The sequence below is a fragment of the Notamacropus eugenii genome, chromosome 2 (genome assembly GCF_028372415.1).
Source record: "Notamacropus eugenii isolate mMacEug1 chromosome 2, mMacEug1.pri_v2, whole genome shotgun sequence".
NCBI classification, from domain to species: Eukaryota; Metazoa; Chordata; class Mammalia; order Diprotodontia; family Macropodidae; genus Notamacropus; species Notamacropus eugenii.
Window position 1 is genome coordinate 489047268 of NC_092873.1, and position 13553 is coordinate 489060820.

Genomic DNA, 13553 nt, shown 5'->3' on the forward strand with positions numbered 1-13553 from the left:
ATCTTCCAGCTCTGAAAAGTGTATACATACTCTGAGGTGAGGTTTTGCTTTGGGGGCTTACTCTTTGGAAGAAGATTCATGGGCCAGATGAGACTCTGGGTGGCTGTTAAGGAGCCCCCTGGCTTTGATAACCCAGATTTCGGTGCTTCTCTCTCTGCTAACTATGTATATAATGGTCAGACAGTTGGATCTGTCTGTTGATCTATGATGTATGGATTGCTTAAGGTCAGACAGTCAGAAGCCTTGTCTGTTGGTCTTTATTTCTCTGCTTGTATTTTTTCTATTGGCGAATGTAATTAAAGAAGATTATTGACCCCTTTTAAATTTCTTTTCTTAGAAAAGCAGATCTAAGAACCTATATAGCAGGTCATCTTGGATGTGTCAGTGTACTTGCTGCTTACAACTATTAACCTTCTTCCTACTTTATATATCCCCCATAACATTTCCTAGAAAATCTTCTTTAAGTGATTGAGGTATACACTTCCCTCTTCACAAAGGTTCAATGGCTCCCTATTTCGTGCCATACAAAAGCTGTTATTATTGCTACTGTTTTCCTGTCTGATTTCTAAGATGCCATCTTATTTTAACCTAATTTATTTCCAGTCACTTCCCCAAACCCACCATGCTGTAGTATGTATGTATAAGCTCATTCTTACTGTCATGTACATGCCAGCCCCCTTTCCTGGAAAGTCCACTCTTAACCTCACACTCTCCAAATCCCATCCTGTCCTAAGCAGCTAAGTGGTACAGTGGATAGAGCACTGGAGTCAGGAAGACCTGAGTTCAAATCCAGCCTCAGACACTTACTAGCTATGTGACCCTAGGGAAGTCACAGCCTTTGATTGTCCCAGTTTCCTCTACTATAAAATGGGAATGATACTAGCACCTACTTCCCAGGGTTGTCATAAGGATCAAATGAGATAATATTTAGCAAAGGCTTAGCACAGAGCCTAGCACATAGTAGACGTTTAATGCCAAGTAAATGAATCAAACCTTAGTCTCCTGAACCAACCAAATCTGATAGTTTCAATAACTTTCAAAAAACAAAAACAAAAACCTTGCTTAACTTACTTGAGGTTGGGGGCTGGGGTTTTTGTAGTAGGATTTGGGTTAAGCTACAACTTATACCAAAGGGTGGAAAGGCATATTATGCATCAATGGTGGAGCTGTGAATCATGCCAACCACTCTGATGAACTACTTGTGATGGTACTCCAAGATTAATAAATTGTGCCTACCCTTTGACCTATCCACTACTAGGCATATGTGCAAAAGAAATCAGAAGAAGGAAGCTATTTATCTATCTATCCATCTATCTATCATCTGTCTATCATCTATCTACATCCTAAGGAAGATAGATAATCAGCATATTGGGAGAATAGCAAAGAAATAGAAACAAAGAGGCTCCCTATCAATTGGTTTAACAAAACATGAAACCTGAATGTGATAGGCATCATGGTAGTTTCAGAAATAAGGGCTAGGCCACATTCAGAAGACTCTGGGAAGACACACAAACTAATGCTGAGTGAAATAGGATGTGTTTAGGGGGATGGAGAAAAAAGAATGCCATGAGCATGATTTCTATCTTCAAATATCAGAAGAGCTATCACATAGAAGGAGTCAATTTTGTTCCATCATAATTTGTCTATCTTCTTCCTTAAAATAAGGGTAAGAAGATCTGTAGCATCAACTTCAACAAGTTCTTATGAGGCTTAAACAAAATAATGTGTCAAGTTGTATTGGAAACTTTAAAAGGGCACATAACTGTTAGCTATCATTATTATTCTGCTTGGACCCAAAGGGCATACTCAGACTAATTGGTGAAAATTGCAGGGAAACCAAATGTAGTTCAGTATAAGGAAATATGTCTTAATAATTAGTGTGGTCCAAAAATGGAAGAGTCTGCTTTAGGGGGTCATCACTTCCCTATTAACACAGCTCTTCAATCTTGAACTGGAAAACAAGATGTCAGAGATGTTACAGACATGATTTATACTTTGGGTAGGGATTGGACGAAAAGATCTCTTGGGTCTCTCACAAATCTGCAGTTTTATAATTCTAGTAGTCACTCAGAAAATAGTCATCAATTTCTGTGTGTTAGGAACACGTGTCACCCTCTCATTCTTCACTGTTCTTGTTTTTCCATGTTCCTCCCTTCCAAATCCTATACGGCAATGGTGTCAAATCACTGTGAGAGCCATTAGACCATACATGCATCTCTGTGGATGCACATTAACTTAGAGACACACATATTAACAACATCTATATTTTATTGTACTTTTATTTGTTTTGTTAAATATTTCCCAAATACGTTTTAATCTAGTTCAAGCTTCACTTAGGGGTATTTCAGGCCACGTGAGGTCCAGGGGCCTCGGAGAGGATATGTCTTTTGAATGGCACATACTAGGAATTTGCTGTAAGTTTAGATCATTTTATTTTGAGTTTTGAATATGAATTTTGCAAATGTCCTAACAGTCCTTAAGATTAATGGAGACATCCATGGAAGGCAGTAAACAAGGCCTAAGAATTACTATTCTGGAGACTGGCGAAAGAAAACCATGGCATACAGTAAAGCTGTTGGTTTCTGGGAATCAAAAGTGACAGACAGACCAAATGGCATTTAGCAATGCCCAGAAAGGATGGCTCTGTTAAAACCAGGGTACTGCATGTGCTTTGAAGCCAAGAGACAGGAGCCATAAGCCACACACTCTGCCAGGGATTTTCATAAAAGAATTGATTAAAAGATCTAAGGGCAGTTAGCCTTGGAAAGTAGAAGACATGATAGACACCATAAAATATGTGAAAGGTTGTCTTGTGGGAGAGGGCATATGTAGCTGTCAAGGGCAAAAGTGAAACCATGGGGTGGGATTTTTAGAGCGGAGTGAATACTCGCTCTCGCTTAGTAGGAATAGAGGCTGGATGTGACATTTTCTTGGTTTGGGGAACTCCCAGGTGAAGAAACTTCCTCCATCAATATAAATATAGCTAATCAACTTTCTTTGCATCTTTTCTTAGAACAGGAAAACTTTATGGGTGTGTTGTGGTACCCTTTGGCACTTTGATAAAGGCTGTGGACCCTTCTCAGAATAATGTTTTTAAATGTATAAAAATAAGTTTCAAAATTATTAAAGCTGTCCAAAAAAAGGCAAATATTTGCCACTTGAAGCAGCGAATTCTTTGCCTCTGAAAATAATAAGATCACAGATTTACATTTCAAAGATAATTTAGAGGCCATTAGTTTAATCTGTGTCATTTAACAGTAGAGGAGACTGAGTGTCCTAGAGCTTAAATAACTTTGCTAAGGTCACACAGGTAGCAGAATCAAAATTCAGACCCAGGTCCGCTGTCTCCATATCCAGCTCTTCGTCTAAAGGCTATGTATAAGTAAGAGCCAAATCATTGCTTCTTGGAGAAGACTGCCATAATGCCTTACTAATTAGGTAAGGAGTCAGATGCAGTGATCTCTAAAATCTCTTCAGATCCTCAAATTTTGTGACTATAAGAATGACGGAAAGTGCCTATTGCAGTCAGTTGCACAATGCATTGAATTTTCCCTAGAGGGACTGACACTTACTGTTTCTACTTCCCTCTGATGTCACTAAATGGGTACAACATCATGCATGCCAACTACAGTTATCCTTTCCACATCTTGGGGGCTGGGGATATAGCCCACAATCGGGAAATTGCACCTAAAAGTTTTTGGCTTTCCTTTTGTACTAGAGAAGTGTGATTTATTTTCTTTTTCTTTTTAAGGAGTGTTTACAGTACCTTATTGTAAAATTTGCACTAATTATCTGGTGAAAGACTGTATGTCATCTGCTGACCTTCCTGTGTCATCTGTGGCTTCTGCAAAAGTCCCCCAAAATTCTGATTTTTTTCCCTTATGCCGATATATTGAAACCACAAAGGGGAAAGTCACAATATAGAGGATATCACTGAACATCTCTCCCCATCCAAGATTTGCAGCTTACCTTCCTGCTTGCTCTAACCTTTTGGTATAGATGCACATGCATGACGAAGGATTCAAAGGAGCTAGAGAAGCCCCATTTTTCCATAAACAAGAACTCCTTCCCACTCCGTCTCACGGCAGAAAATGTCAAAAACTGGAGGATTAAGCCATCTACACAGGCTCGGTTTTTGTGATATTTGCTAAATCCTCCTTTCTGTAATGGAATGTAACATTGAGCTATGTTTGCTCTTGTTTCTGAGAGATTCTTTGATGCTGCAAAAATATAAAAGATGTTTCATTATTAAATTCTTTTTAAAATAAAAAGGATCATATCATATGCTCAAAGGCCAAATGCCATATTAACAAGATTCTCAAGCTAATACTTCAAAAATGATGATGGTATTAACTTTCATTGATCTAGTACTTTCAGTTGGACAAAGTCCTTTGCATACTTTTTTCACATGTCTTCAGGTTGACGTAGAAGGAAAGGCGTGGGATTCCCAAAAACTAGGTTCAAATTGTGAACCTGCCACTTACTACCTGTGGATTCAAGCAAATAACCCCTTGGAATCCAGCTTCCTGAACTGTAAAATGAAGGGCTTGAGAATCCCTTCCATCTCTGAATTGATGATCCACATAACCACTCCACCAACTGGCTGCCTAAATGGCACTGATAGACAAGGTCCCCTGAGAGTGGCAGCAGGTGGCATATGCCTGGTGGGCCAAACTACTGCCCTCCTTTGACTACCACCTTCCCTCAGACTCTAAGAGAGGTAGTCTGACACTCTATGTAAGAGAGCCACAGGAAGACCAGCAGCACTCAAGTCACTGGTCTTGCTTCCATCCCAGCCTGTGCAGTCATCCACCAAGAGAACATCCCCTGTGGAAATTCAACCTGACAGCTGTCTCTGCTAAGGATGCCATCCTCTCAGAAGCTACAAAGAAAGTTCTCATTACCAAAGTCCTAGACAAATTCAAATTTTTAAATGAGTGAGTGGTGTGTAGTTTTAATCATTGGAAATGACGTTAAAGAAGATATTTTATCCCTCACAACCCTGGACCTTTCCACCTGTCCTGTAGCTGGACCATCCTATATGTGTTCTCTCCCACATTAAAAAAAGAACTCCTTGAGAGAGGACTTTTTTTTTCATTTTTTCTCTGTCTGTGGCACCTAGCACAATGCTTGTCACATAGTTTTATTAACTTCTGTCTTTGTTTCTTTCTCCCTTTCTTTCCCCTCCTTATTTTCTCTCTTTTCCTTTCCTTTTCTTCCTTTCCCTTCCTTTCCCTTTTCTTTCCTTTCTTCCTTCCTCCCTGACTCCTTCCTTTCTTCTTCCCTTCCTTCCTTCCCACTCAGATGAGGAAACAAACCTCAGACAATTCAACCACAGACCATTTCCCATGGTTACACAACTTGCTAGTATCAGAGACAGAGTTAGAAACCAGGTCTCACCTACTGTCCATTACCCTATGCCGTACTCTCTGTCACCCAGCCTTCCATTTGGAGTAGGTCATATATAAAAAGTCAGAATGAAAGCTGTCAAGACAAGCTACTGGCTTGGGACACTTGGGTTCTACTCCCAGATGTGGGATGTAGGCCTATTACTTAATGTCCTCTGTCCTTAATTTCTTCCCTAGCAAGATGAAAGCCCCCTCCCTTCTATTTACCTACTTTAAAGTGAGACTGGACGAGAGAAAATGTGTCCTCAGGTCAAAGTGTCCTAAGTCAGTACTGTAATTTTCAAGAACGATTTATGAGTACTTGCTTCATACACCATAATGGAAATGGAAATTATTTACTCTGGGAACCTGGAACATGCTATTGTCAGGTCATCTGCATCCTGCTAAATGATTTGCATCCTAATGAGCGTGTGTTCCCAGAACTATATTGCCCACTATTCTAGGACAGTTTTTGAAGGCTGAGCTCAGAACTTGATATCCAGAGAAGAATCACAAAATGTTTGCTGTTGGAGATTCCCCATGGCTGATTTTTTTCTCCTTTCTTTCCCCCTTGAGCTTTGCTCTTTAATTGAGCTGGGGAGTGGCTCATTTTAAGCTTTATCTTCTCTGTTGCTTTCCTCTCGTTGCTCCTCTCTGAAGGGGGATTTTTCACCTGACTTCTGATTATTTTTTTTTACATATCTCAGGAGGCATTTTTTACAAATAGTTAGCTTTCTTAGAGGTGGGATTAGCTACCAGTCTTTCTAAGTCTTGCTAGAATGAGAAAGTTACAGTACCCTTACAGGGGATTACAAAGAAACCCAAAAATAAACAAACAAAGTACAATAACCTTATCTAAGACAGAAATCTCATTCTGTTCTCCAAGTGTGGCATTTGTCTTTTATCCATATATAACAAGGTAGGGTGGGAAGAGTGATGTATTTGACAATAGGGAACTTCCATTCAAATCCTGGCCCCTCTCTGTGTTCCTTATATAGTAACAGATAAGTTGTGGGACATCTTTGGGTCTCAGTTTCCTGAACTGTAAAATAGAGGGCTAAGACTAATTCCCTTGGGTCCCTTCCAACCCTAAATCGTAGGAAATAACAAGAAAACCAGAAATCTTTTCTTTCAGCTCAAATATGGATCTTGCTGATTTGAATGATTTTAACTGCATCCTTCAAAGATGACCTTTGGTTCATCCACTCCATAGACAGTGTACATTTGATCTGATACATTCTATATAACTATGGCATACATAGATACATACATGTGTATATGTGTATGTATACATAAATACCAAGTCGATTCTCTCAAGGGTATCCTAGCACGAGTTGAAACAAAGCTGGAAAGGTTAGTGGATAAAGGGTTATTTCCCAAAGGGAAAGGCTACTTCCCCATACTCCATTGTTGGGATACGAAGAAGCTAATTGGAAAAACTAGAAGTTCTGGGGATTTGCAAGTGGAACAGGTGAAAATGTAACTGGTGATAATTAAAGGCTAATTATCTTCAACCCACAATTGGCCACAGGAGGTTCTTCTGAACCACATTTAAAAAAAAAAAAAAAAGGACCTCAGAGTTAAAAAAAAAAAGTTATCTAAAGGAATGTGCTATTTTTTCGCATATTTGCTCTACCAAATATTAGCCCGAGAGATCTGCATCTGCCCTGGAGTTCTGCCTCTCCACCCCCATCACAGCCTGTGTCAGAGATTAATGCATGTAACTCCCATCAGCATTAATAGGATTTATCCAGCTTAAATTTCTCTCTGTTGATTAGAAAATAGATACCCCTCTGATATCCTGAAGACAGCAATCCCTGACACAGTGGAGCCATTGTATTAACCCTTTGGAGAAGCGCTGGGATATAAGCTGCTTCTGGGGTGATTTTCATAGTAGGAACCCAGAGAAAAACCAAGGATATGATCAGGAAATACATAAGTCCTTGAAAAAAATTCTCCCTCATCCTGAAAAACACTGCTGTTTGCTCTTCAGGAAGTGTCTTTCCAACAGATGAGGGGCCAGCAATATTTTTTCAGATACTTGTTCAGTCAGCAGGGCAGTCGTCATAGGCACCATCCCTTCCCCGTAAGGAGGCAGTGTAGTATTAGAGAAATATAGCTATCCTAAGATCATGGGAGTAAGTTTCAAATCCTCCCTCCCACACCCTATGCCTTTGAGCAAGTGATTCAAGCTGTTTCACTTTAAAATCCTTAGAACTTCTCATTCTTCTAGTTTTTATTGTTTCCCCTGTTAGGTTAAAGGGGTTGAAAAGGGACCCCACTAGCCAGCCAGTCCAGCCCATACAAAATGAGGAATCTACTTGTCACATAGTTTTAACTGATAAATGATCATTCTGTGTCTGTTTTAAAATAGACCTCCAATGAGGAGCAACTCCCCATCTCTCAAAGTAGTCAGTTTTGGAAGGTTCTAATAGTATGGATGCTTTTTGTTTTGAAAGGAGATCAATGGTATCACATCATTAATAATCTTGTGTTCTGTTGTGTGTGTGAAAAAAAGTGGTTCTTTTATGTTTAAATCAACAATTTTTTAAAAATTAAATGAAATTCAGGCTGCCAACAACTATTTGAAAGGATTCTCTAGGTCACTAATAATAAGAAAACTTCAGATTAAAACAACTTTGAAGTGTCTTTGACCCGGTGATACTTTTACTAGGTATATATTCCAAGGAAGTCAAATAGAAAAGCAAAGAACTGGAAGGAAAGAAGCTGTCAGTTGGGGAAATAGTCGAACAAATTGTGATATAAGAATGCAATGAAAAACTATAATGCCATAAATAACGAATTCAGAGAAACTTGGAAAACTTATGTTAAGGACCGTTCTTTTTTATTTATTTATTACGGTTAATTAATTTATTTTTAGTTTTCAACATTCACTTCCACGGCCACAACCACCACAGCTGCCAATGATTCAGTGCCCTGAGGTCTGCTCCAAAGTGGCCCAAGCTGAACTGTGCATTTCTCTCAGACTGGGGCAACAGACCTTTGCTGTCGACCATCCAGGTTGTCTTAGCCTGAAAAATTGTTTCATTCTGTAATTCTGTGGGTTCTGCTCTTCTCGAATTTGTTTAGAGTCATTTTCTCAAGTATTTGGAGAGGTTTGTGGGAGAGCTCAAAAATGTCTCTGCTTTTAGGCTACCATCTTGCCCCCACTATCCCAAGGACTGTTTCTTGCAGATATAAGAAGTTTATTTATGAAAGGAGTAGAAAACGAACGTTTGTGTAAAGAGAAAAAAAAGGAAAGCAGCTTATGAGGGATGTAAAATAAATCCCCTTTTGTAGGAGAATATTTTGGATGCTAGAGGGAGAGGGTGCAGAAAAAAAAAAGATCTTTGCTTAAAAATGGATGAAATCAATGTGTAAAGAAAGAATATTACCACTAAGAAGCAAGAACAAAGATTGTTAGGAGTTGATAGAAAATTACCGTGCAGATGAATGGACGGAGAGGACTTGTTTGGGCATGGAGAAATGATTGAGGCTGTAATATATTTGTATTCAAAATTTTTTGGAGCTTGAGAGATCAAAACTCAGAGTTGTCAGTCAAATAACTTTCTGGACCCTGAAAAGATTAAATAGGTTTCATAACTGAAAGATTAGGTTTCATAACTGAAAGTTAGATTTTGTGACTTTTTCCTCAAAAGGTAAGAAGTCCTCAATAATCACCAGTAGACTTTGATTTGAATTATTGGAGGGAGGGAAGAACTCAGCAAGAGGGGAGTTAAGAATGCCCCAGGAGCTGAGTATGAAGAGACCAGCATCAGCTGCTGAACATGAAGCAAAGTGATTGGAGGAGCAGAATTGATTTGCAGATTGCCTCAAGTAAGGCTGAGATCCTGCCTATTGGGAGGAGGGTGAGGACTCCTTCAGTTTCAGTTATTGCCCTCTATTACCACATATTGTTTGAGACAGGTAAAAGCTTCTCAAAGATGCCTGTTGGCTCTCTGCTATGTCTGCTGATTTGAGACAGAAAAGAGAGGTTTTGCAGCTAATTTGCTATAAGCATATGATGAGAGCTATTTGGAGGCAAGTAGGTGACTCAGTGGATAGAGGCCTGGAATCAAGACCAGTGTTCAAATCTGTCCTCAGACACTTACTAGCTATGTGACCCTGGGCAAGTCACTTAACCTTGGCTGCCTAATCCATTGGAGAAAGAAATAATAAACCATTCCCCTTTGCCAAGAAAATTTCATCAAGGTTCATGAGGATTTGGCCAGGACTGGACAACAGTTGGAATGCACAGCACTCGTTTGAGTGGACTTTGTTTGCATTGCCTGGAGAATCATTCCAAACAGGTTTGTTGGGATTTCTATTTTTCTGTGAGCTGCACTTGAAAGGTGATCTGCCAAAAAAGAATCCTAGTGAATGAAGTTGGCTGGGCTAGCCTGTATGAACCAGAGAGACAATTTGAGAAGCTTTGCAATTCCGTGGCTCAAATGTTTGACCTTTTCACTGCTATAGTGTATTACCTCACTGTACTTTTAAGGGAGATGGTAAGTTAAAAACAACTTTCCATGATTTTATCACTTTGAAAGTAGAAGGAGAACTGGTTTGCTCAGCAACAGAACAGTATGGGTCAGAAGAGGAACAAGCATCAGAGCAGATTTTCCTGAGGCATGTTATTTCTAAGGAGACCCAGGACACCAAGGACTGTGGTTCAGAGTTGTGAGTTTCTTCAAGTGTATGGTTTTCCACATTCATGTGCATTCCCACTGGGTTTCTGTAAGTATATTCCTACTCTTCCTCCACAGGCCCTGAAAGTATTCATGGGCGAGTGTGATCCAAGTGTGTTTGTAGACTGTGATGAAAATACTATTGCTACATCAGTTTTATGTTCTATAGCAGAATATTATAATTACTATTACTTTTGCCTTAGCATTTACTAAATGTTTCATGTTTAAGAACAAATGGTACTATAAATTTAGGTTCCTGATAACCAATATTTATTGTAGGTATATGTTTGTGTATATGTGTGTGTAACGTGTGTGTGTGTGTGTGTATATATATATATATATATAGTGTGTATGTGTGTATTATATATAAAGTGTATATATATATATATGTATAAAACAATGATCCATAATAATACTTGCCAAGAATTTGATTCACTCACTGCTAGAAATTGAAATCCATGTTTAAAAAACTAATCAAAAAGACTTTTTCAAATCCAAAGAAATCAGTGAGCTAGATACATATATATATATATATATATATATATATATATACACACATACATACCTATATTCATACATATATAGGGAACATATTTAATGTGTACATTATAACACTGACTTCTTATTCAAATGTGCTTACGGAAGTGGCCTTACACTAAGGTAGTAAATGTTAGCTCCTTCAGGGCAGGGGCTTGTTTTGGTTTTGTCTTTGCATCTTCAGCCAATAGGATAATACATGATACATAGAGGTACGTAGTAGATAAATGTTTTGGGGAGTGGAATAGTGAAATGAGAAAATTATTCTATCTGTGTGATATAATCTATCTACCCTTATGCTTTTGCCCAAACGACTGGGCCCATTGTATCTCTTTTAGCTTGATTTAGTGGACTAATAATTGTGATTCCCCAATATATTTTGTGTGTAGAACTGGTCTTTGAAATCCCAGTATTATTATCCAGAGCTCACTTTACCTCTAACTCCTTTCCAATGGCAAGAAGTATTTTTTAGTTCCCCTTACCCACATGTCATCCACAATCCCGGGGCCAAATTAGCATAACGGAGTTGAGTTCTACCAGTGTTTTGGTTCAAGGGATGACAAGGTGTGCCATGTATCCCGCCTCGATCTGACATGCCCTCCCTATGCCTGTTTCACTGAAAATTCAGCGTCTGACTCCCATGTCAACAGCTAGTTGGGTAATGAAATACATACTGATTCGTATTGAAATGAGGGCAGACAGCAAGAAAGATTTCAAAGCAAGTTTATTATTTATCTTACATTAAAACTATCATGAAATTGGAGCCATGACATGATTCAATTTTGGCTTTGCTTAGAACTATTGATCCTGGCTTCAGCACAAAGCAGTTGTTTTGGGCTAAAGCTCTCCACTGAAAATCAATTTGCTTAAAATGCTTCCTTTTCTACATAATAGCTTACTCATGGCGGGGTTGACTCTCTGCATGTGAATAACACTGCTGCTTCCTTCTTGCCAATCATGAGACGCACTATGTAAATTATAATTGGAATATGATGGCAAAAAACCTGGAGGCCATCATCCTTCCACAAGATAATTGAATGCCAATAAGGATCCAGGAAAAACATTTAAAGCTGCACCTCCGATTGAGTACAAATGGTGGGGAATTTAACTTTTTTTATGTTAGTGTTTTAGTATATATTCTTCCATTCAAAGAGAGGCCATATCTATGAACTGATAGGAATTACAAACTGGAGCCTTTAGATACTGGAAAAGATTTGGAGCTGAGAGTTAGGACACACAAGCTTCTAAATCCCAGTGGTGGTGTACAGGGTTGTAATTCTTGTTCCAAGAAAATTCAAGGGAAAATTCAGCTAGAAGGGAGGTGGTGGACCTTAAGCTTTTGAACATTCCCCATAAAGCAAAAGGAACCCTATCAATATCAGCCTGGGAGTAATCTCATTGTACAATGCTAAAGGCTAGGAGGAGACCATGAGGTTTTGTGTGGGGATCATGGTTACTGTGAGAAGTATACCCCATTCAGAGGGGAGGAAACCACTCCCTGTGATATCAGCAACCCTAGGACAAACTCCTGAGCCCCCTGTACTAGTCCTTCTTTGGTGTAGACACTGTGGTATTATACAAAGAGCACTGCACTTGAAGTTAGAGCCTTTAAGGTTGATTCTTCACTGTTTCCCTTAATACCTGCGTGACCTTGGTTAATTCACTTCATCTTTCCGTTGGAAGGCTCATACTAGTGGCGTCTATGGTCCCTTTTAGCTCTAAATCTTCAGACTGTTTGGATGGCCTTGAGCAAATTGCTTAACCCATCTTAGTTTTCTCATCTCTAAAAGGAAGGATGAGATCATTCTGAACTTCTTCTCCAGCTCTGAACAGATATGACTCTGACCATGAAGCAATTTGCCATTCATGTCTGTAAAACAGAAAGAACTGAAAGAAAATGGTAGTTATGTACATGCAGTCAGCAGGGTTATCCAAGGTGATGAAGCAGAGAAGGTTGTAGATCATCCAAACAAATTAACTTATTAGAAAAAATTTTGGTGCCTACTCCATTTCTGTATGACCTGAAGCACAAACAGATACAATACTTAAGAGGAGATGAAAAGCAAGGGCATTCCTGATAACAAAATCTACAAACCAAGCAAGAAGAACCTTAATGGAGTATCATCTGGTATCAGCAATAACTTCCAATAAATAAAAACAGGGAATGAAATAACTGTTCTCTTGCATAATATGATTGCTTCATTGATTCCACAACCCACTACATAGGGATCTGTCTAATATAAGTCAACCTGCATGTAATGTGGCACCTAGGAGATCAAAATGCATTCTATACTTTCTCTCCCAAGTCGAGAGAGAGAGAGAGAGAGAGAGAGAGAGAGAGAGAGAGAGAGAGAGAGAGAGAGAGAGAGAGAGAGAGAGAGATACAGACACAGACACAGACATGGAGTTGATGTTGGCCTCTCTATGTATCCTTGGGTAAGTCACTGAACCACTCATATCCTAGGTACTTCTGTAACACTGTGAGTAGTAAAACAGGGCCTAGCATTGTTTGAGAACATCTTCATCAAGACCTCCCTAAACAGATGAAATCACAAGTCTGGACAAAGCCCTAAGCAGAAGATTGATACTTAAAAGAAAAGCACCTACTGAATCTCCCACAAGTCCCTGCATACACTGGGCTAAGGATACATTGTGCAACTTCCTCCTTCTGGTACTGAATCTGAAATCTTTAATTTATTTCCTGAATTATATTCTGACTTTATGGGAGAGAACATAGATTCTAGGCACAGATGTAAAATATATTTCTTAATACTATGCACTGAGTGTTACATTATGCCTATGATCTGTTCCCATTCAATTTCCTCAAAGCCAATTTTAAAATCATTTTCCCATAAAGATTTAATTGGGAGTGTCTCCTCACTACAGATCTAATTATTCCCTACTATACCATGAACACCACATACTTCCGGCCTCTTTTACC